The following is a 10,500-nucleotide window of genomic DNA, read 5'->3' on the forward strand; positions in this document are numbered from 1 at the left end:
GTATAGATTGGAGTGGCGGCTCGGATCAATGGCATTTGTGGACACTAAGCTCAATAACAAGCCCTCCAAGAACGGAGGAGGAAGAAGAAAGAAATAGATGTGAAAAGCAAATTTGCTGGCAGAGGAGCTAATATCCTGTGTGCGCCCGGCTGAACATGGGCCCTGTAGCACAGAGAGAGAGGGAGAGAGAGAGGGAGGGAGAGGGAGGAAGAGATGGAGGGAGGGAGGAAGAGAGAGTGAGAGAGTGAGAGAATGCCAGAGGCATGTATGGATTTCTCTGCTCTAATTATACCAATACAAATCTAGGTAACGTTATCGATATGGTCCTATCATTGGTATTGGCAGGTATGGCATAACGAACGTCTTGATTTCAATTTGAGGAAAAATAGACCTGTTGTGTAGCACCTCTCTATTGAGTGAACTTGATTGATTTACAAAAAGCTGTGTTTAAAAGCAACTCTGTCTATGACTGTCCCTGTGAGTGTGTGTGTGTGTAGTAAAAATATGATTGTACAGTGTGCCTTTGTGGACACAGATTCTCCTGAAAGTGAAAATAATCATCAGCATCTCCAGATTTGACGGACTGAAATGATTGGGCTATGAGACAAGTTTTTGTTTGCCCACTTGCGTGTTAGTGTGTGTGTGCGAGTATTAAATGTGTGTGTGTGTGTGTGTGCCTGTGAGATAGAGAGATAGTATAAGCTGTATCTGTGCATGAAGTGTTTGTGTGTGTGTTTGTGTGTATGTGTGTATGTGTGTAGGTGTGTAGGTGTGTGTGTCTGTGAGAAGAAAGGTAAGAGGTGAGGCGAGGATGCCGTAATTGGATCTGTAAAAGTCAAATTTCCTGTTTGGTGCCGAAGTCTTGACAAGATGACAAAGGATGCTGTGTTTAAAGAATGGAGATGTTTGGCCATAGGGATAGCATTAATCGTGAGTGGAATGACAGGTGTTTGGAAAAGGGTGCACCCCCCCCCCCCCCCCCCCCTCCGCTGCTGGGCGTGAGGACGCTAAATAACCATGTCCAGTCCATCCAACTCCAGCTCCTCCAGCCCACCTCACATCACATCATGTGATTTACCATGTGAAAATACATCAGCGCTTTACCAGGAAACCAGCTTTAGCTTCCCTACTGGATTTCAAAACTCAAAAAGACCTGGGTTGGATGTTTTTTTGTTGGGATGTAAAGTTGGCAAAATTGAAAATTCTGTTGTACAGTGAACTCAGCAAGCTCAGCATCAAAGCACCGATATGTTTAACAAAATGCTCAAATTGGTTCAAATTAAATGCTTTTTACAGCATAATATGTCACCCTAATATGTTGCCTTGAATTTCCGGGCTGTTTTCATCTCATTGCATTTACAGTGAGATTTTATTCTTATTTATTTTAGTTTTTTGTATAGAGAAAATCATGCTTAGTGCTCTAAGCAAAGACAAAAGCATGGCAAATCAGAGGAACATAATCAAAGTTATTTTTTTTTTACCTCCATAGTTTTTTAACAGTATGGCCTTGATGAAAATGAAAGTGTTTAAGTTCAGACGAATGGATTGTCAAATGTGGTAAAGCGAATTAAAGATGAGGCGCGAAGAAACATTTTTATTCGGCACACTTTCTTAGATCACAAGCGCATCTGATATTTTCCTCAGCGGCCTACATCACCATCTCCAGATGAGATTAATAGGAGAACCTGACGAGCAGATAAACTGTTTTCAAATACTGTCACGAAGATATTCCAGCATTATAAAAGATAATTTGCTATATTAATTATGAGTTTTACATTTGTAAAGCCTAGATCAATCAACCTCACTGAAGCACAAGTAGGCCTGATTTGCATATAAAATGCATTTTTTTCTGTCTCTCCATTTGTCAAGTCAATAGAATCGACTTGGAGTGGGTGGGTAGGGAGGGAGGGGGGGGGGGGGCGATGAAAAGAGGAGTCTTTTGGACAGATTTTATTTTGGTGTAGGTAACTATGTGGGACTTTTATCCTGTTTACTTTTTGATGGCCTACTCAAACACTGACCAAGCTGGCTGTCTTGCCCAAACTCAACCGTCAATAACAACGGCAAGAAAAAAAAGAGAGAGAGAGAGGGGGGGGGGGGGGGGGGTGATTCTGCTCCTGAAGAATAGTCAAACAAGCCCAGTTCCCCAGGGTTCCGACCGAGCCGAGATAACAGAAGGAAGAACAACAGGGCTGGATGGGCCTGGGGGGGGGCGAAGTGAATAGGACCATGGGACTGCTGGGGGGTCGGACGTGAGAGACACAGCCCGGAGATTGAAAAAGTAAAAGGCAAATGAGAGACAGTGGAGAGCAAGACGGGGTGTGAAAACGAGAGAGAATGGGCAGAAATGGAGGGAGCGATGGAGGGATAGAGGAGGAAAACGAAGGAGACTCCTAATGGGAGGTCTAACGACTTCGAATAGGGCCACTCTTTTCACTGTTGTTTTGATGGAGATTGGAGACAGAGGGAGAAAAGAAAGGGAGACATAATTAAACAGCTTAATGAGTTTGTAGGCCTTTTGTAAGCGCCGAGGGTTTTTTTTTTCTCTTTCTGCGAGCGAAGGGAGGGTTTTTATGGAAGAGAAAGAGAGGAAAAAAATCATCTCTTTCAATACTGTCAAAGAAGTTTCTCACAGCGCAGTTATCACAGCATGGCAAATTGCTCCAGCTCGAGAAATAATTTGGATTTTTTTCCCTCCCGCTCCTCCAGCAGAGTGCCCCGAAACAAAGGCACCCCTCTGGTCTAATTTGCCTTGGTAGGGTCCCTCCGGGTGGGGGGTCTGCACGCGGACAGAGAGGGCCCTGTCTCGGCTCCGGAGGATTACAGGGGCTGGGGAGGGGACGGGGGCCGCTGGAGGTGCTGGCGATGGGGATGGTGTCAGGCAGGGTGGGCTGGGGCTGGGGCTGAGGAGGAGGTGACTGTGGCCATGGTGGTTTGTGGTGGTGGTGGTGGTGGTGGAGAAGGTGGTGGTGGTGTGGGAGGTGTGTGTGTGTGTGTGTGTGTGTGTGTGTGTGTGTGTGTGTGTGTGTGTGTGTGGGGGGGGTGATGGCGGAGACTGTCAGCAATTTCACCCAAACTGCGGCAATTGTCCTTGAGATTGAGCCGTGCAGAGCAGCAGGGCTCACCAGCTCGCTCATTATCTCTCCTCTATTTACTTATCTTTGTCTCAAAAGGGACAGAATCCAAAGTGTTTAAAGGGCCCCTTTCATGTGGTGAAAGGTTTTTTAACGGTACACTCCCTCCTGACATTGCTGTGTTAAACTTCAGCACGGTTATGTTATGAAGACAGTGTGAATAGCAAATGACTACCTTTCTACCCCTCATCGGTATTATATACTGAATTAGATCCTTGATTTCCTCAAATTACATTTCCCAAGGGCTCGGGCTGCGCTGCGCGCCTTTTTTCCACTCTTTTTTTTTTTAGCTGGAAATGTACATTCTTTTTCCCTTCTGGTGTCAAATTAGCACAAAGAAAATTACACCATTATTCTGGAAGTGAAGAGCTCCATACTATTTTTACATCATCTGCCACATTATTTGATCGTTTTATTTTTCTTTGAAAATCAGCATAAAAAAAAATCACCCCCCCTCATAAATGATGCATCCTTGGCAAGAGATCATTTGACAAGTGCTGATAAAAATGTGTTAGCCATGCTGGATTTACATTCTAATAAATGCAGACAAAGGGAAAAGATATACGCTTCTGCCCTGTTTACAATGAAATAAACTTAATTGACAATGTCCCTCTCAGTGAATGTCACAGCTGAAATACATACACTCTCAAAGTCAAAACTCTTCCTCGCCATGCACGCAGATGGCAGTACAAAGCACGCCACAGCCTCTCTGAAGGTACTTGTTTGTCAGTCAGATAACCAGACTGGTCTTCAGAACACAGCAGGTGTAGGAGGGAGGTCCTTACTATATACTGTAGTGTATGGATTCAAGGGTGGATTTAATGGTTCTTTACCTTGTCCTTTGTTTTGAGACTCTGGTATCGGTCAGCACAGCCAGATACTGTATGGTAGTCATTGCAATATTCTGATGGCCCACATATGTTGGCTGTTTGACTTGGTCTGTCTTAGGAGACTCAAGCTAAGGGAGGAAAAATAAGGAGACCATTCATTGTTACAATCAAAGGGAGACTCGAATGCTTTTATACACACGTATGCGTACACACACACACACCCACACAAATACACCCAGGCATGCACTCACATTCTCACACATACACACAGGCCTGCAGAAAAACATTGGCAACAGACATAGCGACACACACACACACACACACCTAACTCACGCCGTCACATTTTCAGAATTTGTTTCTTATCTTTTCATTCCTGCAAGAATCCAATTTTTAATATTTTATGTTTGAGAATAAAGACATGTTCTGTTCCGTGAATGGGATTTGCAAGGTGAATTGTTAAAAGTGGACCTTGAAATTAAAAAAGTGGACAAAGTCTTTGCGTAAACATTTCAGAGTCAGACAAAGAGCCAGTTTAATAGCAGCATTGTTAACTGAAGGTAAGAGGAATAATGAGTTGAGCCAATACATTTTCTGCTATATTAAGTAAAGGTGTCTCTTCAGCTGAGACTCCCTCAAAGACTCCCTGAGAGTATCAAGGTGTTTTATGTATTTAATTGCTCTGCAGGAAGCTCTGCACTATAAATTGTCGGGAGGAAGATGTTTATAATGGCTACTCAGCTCACTGCCATCGTGCGTCTGCTTGTTGGGTGCTTTACATTTCTCACCCCGGTGAGATGGCGTGATATGGGTCAGCATGTTGGAGCATGCTCAGTTCATGCACTATACAGGTCGCAACAGCAAAACACCACCTTGTCCCTCTCGTCTTGACCACCACCTTGTCCATCTAGAAAGAACTGAACTCACTACTGTAGTGCAGAGTTGTGAGGAGTGACGTTGCGGCTCATGCATGGAGCTGTAGGGAGGGGGACTAGGTGCACAAAGCACGCACACACACACACACACACACACACACACACACACACACACACTAACACACACAGACACACACACACACACACAGTGCAGAGTTGTGAGGAGTGACGTTGCTGCTCATGCATGGAGTTGTATGGAGGGGGACTAGGTGCACAAAGCACACACTGCTCTTGTTATTAACCCGCTCTTAGTGGGAGGCAAACGCCAGCACATGGCACGACACCCACGACTCGCGCCCGGCGACTCCGACTCCCCTCCAAAGTCGTCTCTTGTCAAGCGAAGTCTGGAGAACATTTTCGCGAACAATTAATTTTTTTTTTTTTTTTGAAACCTCCCCTCCTCCCCTGCTCTCCTCTTTCCAACTTAATTACTGCTATTCCTGTGTAATATGTGGCTGATTTGAGGGAGATAATTAGGTGGGATATTGAGGACGGCCTCCAGGGGTCCCGGCCTGCCAGCGCGCGGGCCCCGGGTTGAGGGAGAGTCGAGTCGAGCCGAGCAGAGCCGCCATCGTCTGAAATTATTCTGGGGGGCGAGCACTCCCAGGCAGCTTATGCAGCTCAGGCCGGGTAATTAAATTATAATTTAACCTGCTGACTCGGGAGCAGGGCGCACGGCCTCCGATGGGGAGGGGGAGGGGGAGGGGGAGGGGGGGTGGGTGGCAAAGCACACTGACAGGATTTACACTTAATGAAATCATAAAGCAACAGAGGAGAGCAGAGCTGCTGCTCGCCAGCCAGGACACACACACACACGCACGCACACACACACACACACATACACACACATACACTGTTGATACAATCATCTTTCATTGCGTGTTTGCCAGTGTGTGTGTATTTGTATTTTTATATCAGTTTGTGCGATTGTGTCCGCGTGTGTGTGTGTGTGTGTGTGTGTGTGTGTGAGAGGATGGATGTGTTGGAGCTTTTGTAATTGTATTCTGTGTTTGCCCAGGCATTAGAGCCCTGAATTCTGTTTATTCTCATATTTCTTCCTCAATGTACAGTTATCTCCTTGGGTGGTTAAGCCCAACTTCACTGCCACTAAGTTCATACAATAAAAAAGTAAGTGGCAGACTGACTGCTATATACACACCCTATACAGTAGTTATGAGAATGAGAATAAACAAGCTATAAAAGTATAACAAGTTGTTTTCATAACAATTTAACTACTATGTTAGTCTCCTTTTTTAAAGAAACAGTAAGCAAAAAGCTAAAGGCAATGTTGATACTGTTTCCACATCGTACTGTATGTGCTCATTAAGAGAGAAGAGCCATGATTGGTCAGGGCCTGGCCTGTTCCCTTCTCCTGTCACCTTTGACCCCTGGGACTGCAACAGAGCCAATAGGGGATGTTTGAAAAGAGAGGCTGACTAAACTAGCAATAGAACATGAGGAACAGTGTGTGTGTGTGTGTGTGTGTGTGTGTGAGATGTGGCTCCTCATCTCCAGGGGTGCGTGCGGCGCCATTTCCATGCACCATACTCTCCTCCTCTGCCTGCACCACGGTTGCTGCTGCTGCTGCTGCTGCTGCCACCACTAAGATGGACTCCCTTCCCAGAATCCCACTCCACACCCACCCACCCAGCACAAGCACCAGCACCAGCACCCCTTCCCCTCCCTCACAGCGCCTCTGGCCCTTTAACCACCCCACCTCTCACCCATCCAACACACACACACACACACACACACACACACTCTCTCTCGCACACACACACACTCTCACTTACCCACTTACTCACTCCCTCTCTCTCTTACACACACACACACACACACACACACACACACACACACACCCTCATTCATTCACTTAGTCACTCCACCTCTCTCTCTTTCTCTCTCTCTCTCACACACACTCACACACACACACACACACACACACACACACACACACACACACACACACACACCGTGCTGAAGCAGGCTCCTGGACCTACTGGCATGACAGACAGGTCCAGTTAACGGTCCCTGTGAGCGGGGAAAAGAAAGCCCAGGATTGAGGGGAGGGGGTGGGGGGGTGGTGTTCTGGTGGGCTGGGGTGGGGGGTGGGGTAGCGGGGAAATGACTGGAGCGCAAATGACAGGTGTAGTTAAAATGGTGAGGTGCAGAAAAGGCTGCAGGACAGAGGGGCCTGGACCACAGCGTAATAAGCAGAGCAAGGGAGCTGGAGCGTTCCTCGCCTCTCCCTCCCTCTCTCTCTCTCTCACACTCTCTCTTTCTTTCTCTCTCCTCTCCATCTCCCGCTCTTTCTCTTTCACTCCCTCTCTCTCTCACTCTCACTCTCTCTTTCTTTCTCTCTCTCCAGCTCTTTCTCTTTCCCTCCCTCTCTCTCTCTCTCTCTCTCTCTCTTTCTTTCTCTCTCCTCTCCATCTACCGCTCTTTCTCTTTCCCTCTCTTCTCACCTCTCTCCCTCTCTCTCTCTCTCCTCGCCCCTATTTTGTCTCCCCACCTCTCCTACAGCAAACAAAAGAAAGGAAGTTTTTTTTTCAAACTTTTCCCTCTCCATCTTGCCTTTTTTCTTCTTTTGTTTCTTCCTTGAAATTCTAGCCAGTCAATCACGTTGTATCCTCAGCGGCACACGGATACGTGAGGACCTTTTAAAATGTAATTTACATCCCAGCTGCTCTTTTGTAATGGATGGACCAAATTTTAATGTGCCTCTTTTGATCTTTGACTGACTTTCATGTTGATAGTGGCACCTTAAATCCTAGTGTGGGTGTGTGTGAGTGTGTGTGTGTATGTGTTTGTTAGCTCAATCAAAAAAAAGTGACATCATATCGGCGGCGGCCATTTTGTCATCCCGTGCCTGTCACCGAACGATAGATGGACACCCACCCCGCAGCTGATCTACATCTGTGGCTATTTTTCCTCCAACCTCCTTATCCAATCTCTGAGCTCTCCCCCCTTTTTTTTTTTTTTTTTTTTTTATCTCTGTCCCCCGCCACCTCCTGCACTGCCTCATGTTTAAAGTAATCAGATTTTCTCAGCATCCCCTGGATGGAAAGGGGTAGAAAAGATGGATATGAGGAGGGGTGTGTTAATGCGTGTGTGTGTGTGGTGTGTGTGTGTGTGTGTGTGTGTGTGTGTGTGTGTAGGGGCGAGGTGTCGGTTTCAGCTGCACTGCTGAGGGACAGTGTCTGGCCCAAGCCCCCTGCTCTCATTCATTGATATGTTGATTTTGAAGTTGTGGCTTTATTGGTTGTGGGGCTCCTCGCGGGTCCAGCCGCTCCCCACTCCGGCCCGCCACCTCTGTGGGCCTGCAGATTTGTAAATAAATGTGTCGCCGGCTTGGTAAGACATGCAGTGACCACACACACAGACACACACACACACACACACACACACACACACCGGTATACACACACACATATACACAAACAAACAAGACACAGACTGTGCAAGGGTCTCAGTCTTCATGTCGCATCTGTCCCTGACGAGATGAAAAGCACCATTTCCAGACCCACCACCCCTTCAGCGTATTACCCGCAACCAGACCCATAGGCCCTTATATCTGATGATTATTAAAAGGATTCTCAATGCTGGAGTTCTAATTAGCTGTAATGGGGGGAAAGCAGGGGCTGCTGGCAGGGCGGCGTAATTATTGATGCAGATCAGGGGAGATTAAACTTCATAATGTAGGGATTGCTAGCAGGCCTACGTGACGTGGTGCTTTTTTTTGATCTGGCGGAATTTGTGGAGTTGTCGTAGAATATGTCAATCTCCTTTTGATTACTTGAACTGTGCGGCAGAGGACGCGAGTGCATTTCTGGAATATGAAAAATAAAATAAAATGGGTTTGTCTAAAGCCAAGGACACGCATGAGGAAAAAAAAGAAACTAAGGAGAGAGAAAAAAAAAACCACACGCTTTGTTCCATACGAAGTTTTGGAGCTTGATGACTTTGCCGGCTCTGTCGGTCTTTTCAATCGCGGCGCCCTCACCTCGAGATGCTGGGAGGACAGGACATCAAATGTCAGCCTCGCCTTGACAAGCGCTCTCACCATCCGAGGCAATTAAAGAACGGAGAATCAGGAGTGTTAGCGAGCGCCGCTCTGCAGCACGGACGTACTGTACTGTATATGCAGCAGAACACACTGGTTTCCATACATGTGCTGCCGCCTGGTAGATCCAGCAGCAGCACAGTAGCCAACTTTGAAAGCTCTGGTAACTTTCTACTGCCGTGAACTTTGGTCGCTCTGCGCCGGTTTGACTGACAGGGGGCCTGTGTGTGTGTGTGTGTGTGTGTGTGTGTGTGTGTGTGTGCGCGCTCGCAGTGTGTGTGTGTGCATGTGTGCGTGTGTGCGTGTGTGCGTGTGTGTGTGTGTGTGTGTGTGTGTGCGCGCAGTGTGTGTGTATGTGTGTGTGTGTGTGTGTGTGTGTTGTAGAGGGGGGTTTGCATCTGTAGACAAGTGGTCTGGTGAAGCTCAATTTGTCTAGTCTCTGCAGCGCAGAAGGGGAACATCTGTCTGGATCAGCTGTGCGTAAGGCCTCGCGCGCGTACGTACGGGCAGGGGAATCCCGCCGCACGTTCCCCATGCAATATTCAGACGACGAGGTCGGAGCGAGGCGCTCTCCAGCGGGAAACTGACCCGCTCGGAGTCTTGGCCCCCGGACCTGTCGGAGGTCTGCTCCCCCGATGGCTCTCAGCGCCGGCCGTCATCACCGCACACACACACGCGGCGCTCCTCTGACATTCACATCTTGTCGCCGATTGATCCGCGGCACATTAAAGCGCCCTGCCATGGAGTTCAATCTTGATTACAGGTGTGACATGTGGGGATAAATGCATGGTAATTGTAGGGCGGCGTGTACTCTGAGCTGGGGGTGGGGGGTATGGGGGGGTGGCTGGGGTTGGGGGTGGGGGGAGGATGTTGGCAGGATGATATCAGCGCACCCAGCAAGCCATGATGGTGGTGGCAGAGAGGGGATCTGCAGTTTCTCAAAGCCTGGCCTCTATCTACCAGACAATCTGCTGTAATCAAATGGATGCATGCAGAGGGGGAGACTTAGCCAAATGACATTTACTCTCTCTCTCACTCTCTCTCTCTCTCTCTCTTTCTTTCTTTCTTGCTCTCTCTCTCTTCTCTGTGTGTGTCTCTCTCTCCACACACACACACACACACCACACACTGATATCTCAATAAATGTATCATTCAGCCAATGTTCTTTCACTGAAAATGTGACACTGGTCATATTAGGCTGATGCCGCATGGATCTCTATGCAAGTGAGTATCGTACGATTGAGGTGTCATTCTGGCGCCACATTTTCTTGCGAATCTTTTTTTTTTGGGACAGAATTACTGTGCATCTCTGGTCCAGGGACTTGCCGTCTTTGTGTTGAATTACAGACTGAATCCATTTGGAGGCTGTGCTTGCGGTGAACCTGCATGGCAGAAGCAATGTGTGCCCTTTGTGCATTATGTGAATGCGAGGGAGCAAGGTCTAGTGTGTTTGAGGCTTTGTGTTTGCAGTTCAGTAGACGTGTGTGTGTGTGCGTGTGTGTGTGTGTGTGTGGCAGGCTATCTATGGCTGTGTTCTTCAG

Source organism: Sardina pilchardus, chromosome 11 (genome assembly GCF_963854185.1).
Source record: "Sardina pilchardus chromosome 11, fSarPil1.1, whole genome shotgun sequence".
Lineage (NCBI taxonomy): Eukaryota > Metazoa > Chordata > Actinopteri > Clupeiformes > Clupeidae > Sardina > Sardina pilchardus.